Raw genomic sequence first — 7,374 nt, 5'->3', positions numbered from 1 at the left:
CCATCTTCGCGTTGGATCGAAATGAAGAATGCTTACGAATGATTGGCTAAACCGCAAAGACACAACTAGCCTAACCCAAAACAAATACAAAACAAGGTCCAATTAACAAAACCCCATCATAATTAGGCTTAAGCCCGTGCTTAAGACCCAATAATGACGAATTTAGAGGTGCCTAGGTGAAAATTCTGCTGCCGCAGAAAAATCTGCGAGCGCATTTCAATGAGTCGTGCTTGTCTGGCACGCGCAACTGAATTAGTTGCGCGCAACACCCAGCGCAACTTGTAGAGTTGCACTCGCAGAAGATTCAAAATTTTATAAAAATATAGAATCGAATCTTACCATAAAACCGTGCGCATGACGTTCAGTTGCGCTGCCCATAGCAGCGCAACTAAATCACTTGCGCAGGGATGCCGCATGAAACTCATCCAGATGCGCGCGACACCTGGTACAACAGAATGCTTAAAACCCTAAGTGCACCCATTCCCTACAAATAGGGGTTCAATAAGAGTCTTAAACACATAGAAAATAACCTAAAATCCTAGCGGAAATTCTTGTGAACTACTTGTGCCACCAAACCCTCTTGTCCTAAACTCTAACCCCTCTCAAACTTTGTTACTACAGTGGAGGTTCCCGAATAAGAAGGAGTCCATGAGTGTTCTAAGCGGAGATCTAGCAAAGAGAAGTGGTAAATTCCCGAGCACTAAGATAAATCACATTACCTTTTCTTGTTCAAAAGAACTTAAATCAACAAAAGAGTGTTGTTTGACCACTTTAAAAGGATATTCAATTAATCAATTCCACATATTATCTCGTGTTAAATAATATTAGAATTGAATAATTAATTGATTTATTGATCACCTAAGCCAAGGCGAATCTTGTTTACTTTTGCTCTGTTATGAATTTGAATTAAACAAAGAATAACAACTTTTGCAATGTAATTCGTACGTGATCCATGCTTGTAAATAAAATCAACTAACTTAGTCTTTAAGTATCACGTTGCATATATTGTTTGGTAATGAAATTTTGAAAAAGGAAGAGCTAGTAGAGGCCGCACTAGGGCTAGAAAAGCGATTCTCCTTTTAAGGGACCGTTACTTTAGTACCCTCGCTCTCGAACGCGTTTCTAGTTTATGTAGACAAATTTTTGCATGGGTAAACTTATGATTTGTGCTTAATATCCCCATGAACTCCGCATGGGAGAAAGGCATGAACGAGGTTTATGGGTTTTTTCAAAACTCATTGGCAACTCCTATTTGTTTCTTACAAAAAAGCATGATGATAGAATGAATTCTAATTTAAGGTCCCCCAAACAGTTAGGAATTCAAATCCTAAAACACCCTAACAAGTGTTAAGTCCTAATCTTTTAAATGGTCATGGGCATCTAAGGAATGACCCCTTACGATGGGGTCACCCTCCGTACAGTGGCGACTCCACTAGGGACTTAGAGGTTACAAGATTAGTTCTTAGTTATGGTCCAAGGTTTCCAACAATAGGTTGCCTATTGGTTGTAACGGGAATTAACTTGGACAATCTCTAGTTAGAGAGCGAGACTTGAACGCATAATATCTTCCTTTTGCACAAAAGTAAAAACCAAACAAGCAACATTGCATCATGCATAATAATAACACATTTTAACCTTTAGGGATTGGCTCATTGACTAGGGGTCGCCAACACTAAGCTTCTATCCCAAACTCAATAGCAATTATCCCACCCATATCGTCAACAAAATGTTTAGAGAGCAATGTCACGAGTCGACACGTTGAGTGATTGATTTGTGCATTATTTCTTATGATATACCCTTGGACACCCAAGCCTTTGACCTTAGAATTGCATTATGTGTATTGTGGCTTATGGTATACTTATGTGATTACGTGACTACTTATGGTATGCTCGTTCAAACAATATCTTCATTGAAGAATTATTTAAGGGTGATGTTATTTATTCGAATATATTTTGCGTTCTTTCTTCTTCTTTTTGTCTCCTAAATAAGCGTATCAATTTACTTATCACTTTGTACTTCTTTAGGGCTAGTTTTAAAGCTTGGGAACGAAGACTCCCGAGCGCTCGCATTCTACGTTTACCATCAAACAATCCACCTCTTTCAAACCACCTTCCATCGACAACTAGTCCTAGTCCAACAACAATGTCAACCATTGAGCAAATCCAAGAAGAGATTGCTCGCTTGAGAGAATAAAAGGATCAAGAGGACGAGGAAATAAGAATTAAGAAACTTGAAAAGGATGAAAAGAAAAATGTCGAGGCTCTATCCTTTCAACAAAAGATGGAACAATTATCCATCAAAGAAAACTCGTTGGAGAAGCTTGTTCTTCGTTCTACCATGGGGAACAAGTACTTCGACGTAGAAAAGTTTGCTCCTCCCCAGGAATTACTTTACCGGAAAAGTTCGTAGCTATGGACTTGCCAATATTTAAGGTGACCAATAATCCACAAAACCACTTAATGTGTTTTACTGGCACAATGGCATTAAAGGGAGTTGATCCTAAGCTTTTTGCTTTGACTTTCCCTTTATCTCTAGACCCAACCACGAGAGATTGGTACTATAGGTTAGATCCAAAATTCAAAACAACATGGGAAGATGTAGTTTCGGCTTTCATTACCCAATATGAGAGTAACGTAGAGTTCAAATTGACTGTACGTGAACTTTCAATGCTTAAGTAAGGCGACGATGAATGTTTCCTTGAATTCTATGTTAGATGGCGAGAAAAGGCGGCTCACCTTGCCCAAAGGACACCTAAACTCGAGTTAGTAGAAAAGTTCATTGACAATTTTCATGTAAAGTACAACAAGCATATACGTTACCTTGGTTTAGACACTTTTCAAAAGGTTTAATCTGTGGTTACTACGATTGAATATGATCTTGCTAAAGAAAAAGCAAACAAACCTTATCATCATCAACCTAGGAATAACTACAAAAAGGGGAATGATAATACTTAATCCTCTATTGATGTATTACGACCTCCACACAATATAATAACAGTAATGATCCTCGAAGAAGATGGACAAAATAAAAAAAGTTTACACCATTTCCTGTAACCTATAAAGAATTATTAGAAAAATTGAGCGAGAAAAGGTCTACTTACACCAACGTGGCCAACACCACCCACTCCACTCAAAAAAAGGTACGCTCAATGGGATGGTAGTGCTTATTGTGCCTATCATAGGGGCGTTGGGCATGATACCAAACGTTTCTATGTCTTAAAATACAAAGTACAAGATCTAGCAGACGAGTGGAGAATTCCCATGCCTAAACCTAACAAGAATGTATCCCCACTAGGGGTATTTAATATTGATGAGGAGCATATGGGAAATGATATGTTCAATCCTTTGGACTATATCACACCTATATGGAAACCTATAACCACAACACTCTTTGGGAAAACTAATGAAGTGTGTGGATTATGGTACGACGACTTTCACTAGTGGAAAAAATCTCATTCGTAACAGGCTATTTGTAACAGACAAAGCTTTGCCCATTACAATTAAAATATTCATAACGGGCAAAATAGTGTCTGTTACGAATTCATATTTATTCGTAACGGGCAACTTAGTGTCCGTTACGAATACGTATGTATTTGTAACTGACAAATTAGTGCCCGTTACGAATAAATAAGTATTTGTAACAGACACTATTTTGCCCGTTACAAATACTATATTACACGTAAATGACCAAACTTGGCCCAACTGATGAGAGGAGCCCAATACTTGGCTTTTTAGGGTTTCACCTCTTTCTCTCTAATCAGTCCCTCACTCCCTCTCCCTCCCCTCCCCTCCCCGTCATTCACCACTTTCTCTCATTTCAAACTCAGGCCCTCTCATTTCAAGGAGCAACGAGAAGACCTTTGTTCTGTAGGTTGTTGTTTTGGTGGTTAACTTGAGAAGCGATTGCGTTCATCTTGAGACGAGAAACTTGACCGGCGGCTTCATACAAGAGCTTCCAAGCGGCTTCGTTTTTTAGCAGAGGTGTCACCGGCGGTAGAAATCGTGGTGAAGGTCCGTTTGGGCTACCGTTGCTCGAAAACCCACTGCGGTTCGACCACGGTCCGAACCCGGTTAGCTTCAATTGTGGCAACGTTGAGAACAACCATGGTTTCTAAAAACAGAAATCAACAAACAAATTCAGTTTTTCTTTCTCAAATCTATGAGTTGATTTTGTAGAACGAATTAGAAGAGATTATTAGCATATTACCTCGGTGTTAGAGTTTGGGGAGTCCTGGAGAGTAGACTGAGCGAGGTGGCAAGTCAACTCGACTAAGAAATCGTCGTCGTCTTCATTGATATTAAGCTTCTCGTCATTGTTGCTGTCACCACGTTCAGTCTCAGTGGAGCTAATCGGCGAGGCAAGGGACGAGTTAGGGTCAAACCATTAATTGGAAGGTCTCCCCCTTCTCTTTGGCTTAAAATGCATTTGACTTTCCTTAAATTAAATTTAATTGATTTTAGGTTCACTTTGTTCTTGGATTTGTTGCTTGAATCAACTTATTTTTTAAATTTATCACTTAAAATCTAAAATTTGATTATGCTTATGATATATTACACCTGAATTTATTTTAAAATTTATATAATTTTTATTGTAATTGCATGGTAGTTAATTGTTTATTGTTGTTTTGATGAGAAGAGTGTAGCTTAGGAGCTGTTTATCTAGTATTTCTATCTTAGTATTATTCTTGCTGCTGGAAAATTCAAATTCTGAGAGTTTGCGCAACACAGATGCATATTTTCATACTAATGAGGTTGTGATGTAGTTTAACATGTTTTGTTTAATTATGCAATGTAGACATGTATTGACCAAGAACTCAAACATCTGTTTCTTTTCGTTCTTTGAAGGTCTCATATATTAGATGTTTTGGGGGGATAATTCGAGTCCTATAAACACTAATATCAATAATGTATATTTTCCTCTAGTGTTTTGGAAGATAATTCAAGCTAGAGAAATCAGATAGTAGTTAATAACTGCTATTTTAGGTATGTTTATACTGATCTACTACAGAGAATGAGTGATTTTTGGAAAATTGTACTGTATCAGCTGGTAATTTTGTGAAATGCAGAATAAGTGGTAAAAGAATGATGTTGTTCAGTAATGTTCAGTGTACACTTTATTTAGGCAAAATTATTTATGCTTGCTCCTTCCTTTAAAAGTGTCTGTTACCATTTTGTGAAATCTAGTTACTTATCTGCATATGTTTGCTTCTACATTCATTTAATATACACAGATAATGCCTATTGTAAATCAATTTGTATTTCATTAATCTCATATGCATTATTGTTTGTGATCTTATACTGTAGGTGAGTTATCTTATATGCTCTTTTTAATTATTCGTAACGCTTGATTAATTTATGCATGAGCCGTGGTTGATGGAATTATTGGGATTTTATGTGTTTCTGCTACTGACTTTTATCTTCTCGAGGAGACCTTCTTATAACTTGCATGCAAATTTTAGTTCTGATGCTGCTTACAGCTATGGTTATCCAACTCAGAAATCCTAACTTATTATCATAACATTGGTGTTAGGGAGGTGAACAGGAGATGGACTTGTTGTTTACTAGAGCTAGAAATCTTCTATTACTTGATTGTCTTGTTGTTTCTAATTGATCAGAAAATGCACAATGAGGTGTGCTCTGTTCCAAAAACTACTTTTGTACTCTTCATTGTCATATGTGTTTCAAGCTAACTCTGAAAATGTTCAGGCTAAATCTTGTGCTTCTGCAAGCATTGCTCGTTTAAAATCATTAAAAAGAAGGGTGGTTGGTGTGTTGGCATCCAAATATATTCTTTCTATTCATTGAGCTATGAGCTCACTAGTGATCTTGCTGAAATCTGTGGGTAGGCTCAGAATTGCTATTTGCCTTAATATCTTGTATTGATATAAGATTAACCCTAATGTACATAGGCAATCAAGAAATATGTTTCATAAAGTTATTAATTTTGTTGTGCTACTTTAGCGCTTTAATCTAATTCTTTTATGCTCCAATGAACTCCTCACCTTGCATCGGCTGGCTACATTGCACCATGATGAGCTTGGTCAGGTTTGTATGCGGTCAATGAGAATTATATATATTCATAATATGATTTATATGTTGAGCACTTGAATTACATGTGATTTATCAATGCTGCAGGAAACAATTCTAAACCTTTCTGCTTCGCAATTACCTCCATTAAAACTTGTATGATCTGAGGTCCAAGGCACCTAGTTTTAGGGCTCATTCCAATCAGCAGGTATTCTCTATTACTTGTAATGCTAGTAATGTCTTTTTATGATTTCTTATTCACCAGTGTAGTAAAGCAATATTTACACTAAGAAATCTGTGATCCTTTGTCGTTTCACATTTTGTACCTGCTCTTCTAATAATATGAGAAGTTGATTTGATAATTTTATCCCAAATCTGTAAAAGTGATGTTGGCTATTGCAAAAGTCAAAAAATTTAATCCTATATTAATTGATAACTTGCTATTTTATGCGGTTTTAGGGCGTATTTGAACCTAGTTTACCTGAACAAATTTGTGTTTTGGTTCACTTTTACCCTATTATTATGCAATTTTTGTGTATCCTATGCTTCACGGGTTGTTAGTGTTTTTGTTGAGATTTTAGGTCGAAAGACGACCAAATGAAGCCCATGGTTACCAAACCGAGGTTAGAAGCAAGGAAATGATGGAAAGAATCCAAGTACAAGAGCATCGTAGAAGAAAACAAGAAGAAAAGGGCCCAGAAGACCCTGCACGGCCGTGCAAGATGTTGCACGTCCGTGCAGGAGTGCAGACCTGAACCCATCTTTCTGCCAAGGCCTGCACGGACGTGCCAAATATTGCACGTCCGTGCAGATGATGCAGCACGGGCGTGCTTCCGTGATTATGAGGCAGCACGGACGTGCCAAATATTGCACGTCCGTGCAAATATTGCACGTCCGTGCAGATGATGCAGCACGGACGTGCCAAAGGTGCACGCCCGTGCTGCAGCAGGTCGTCTTAAACTGAGTTCCTGCCTTGGTCTGCACGGACGTGCCAACTTCAGCACGTCCGTGCAGACCCACAGTTTACCCGTTTCTTGTTTTCTCCGTCCTCTTATTTTAGGGGGTAGTATAAATAGCCCCTTTGGACCATTTTAGAGGGGTTCCCAATTTTTTCAGATTTTCATACTCCTCTTAGTTTGAAACACAAAAATCCTCAAATTAGCATAGATTTTAGTTCTTGTTTTGAAGGTTTTCAATCCAATCATTGTAGAAGACAAGTTCCACCATTGTTAGTCAATTATTGAAGCTTCTAGTAATTTTTCTTACTCTTTCTTTCTCTCTTCTATCTTTAATTCTTGCTTTTTATTAATTGTTTGGTTGTTCTTTGCATGTTTAATTGTTAGATTCT

The 7,374-nt window shown here is 37.7% G+C and overlaps 1 long non-coding RNA gene across 1 annotated transcript; it reads left to right on the top strand.

The window, feature by feature from the left end:
- The first annotated feature begins 3,695 nt into the window (after positions 1-3,695).
- Positions 3,696-6,508, top strand: LOC110684556. The gene is made up of 3 exons (XR_002503770.1): positions 3,696-5,629; positions 5,706-6,044; positions 6,135-6,508. It is a non-coding gene; the product is annotated as an uncharacterized LOC110684556 (long non-coding RNA).
- The last annotated feature ends 866 nt before the right edge of the window (positions 6,509-7,374 follow it).

The sequence above is a fragment of the Chenopodium quinoa genome, unplaced genomic scaffold (assembly GCF_001683475.1).
Source record: "Chenopodium quinoa cultivar QQ74 unplaced genomic scaffold, ASM168347v1, whole genome shotgun sequence".
Taxonomy (NCBI): Eukaryota; Viridiplantae; Streptophyta; class Magnoliopsida; order Caryophyllales; family Amaranthaceae; genus Chenopodium; species Chenopodium quinoa.
The sequence above is the reverse complement of the archived record's forward strand: the minus strand, read 5'-3'. Positions and strand labels throughout refer to the sequence as shown.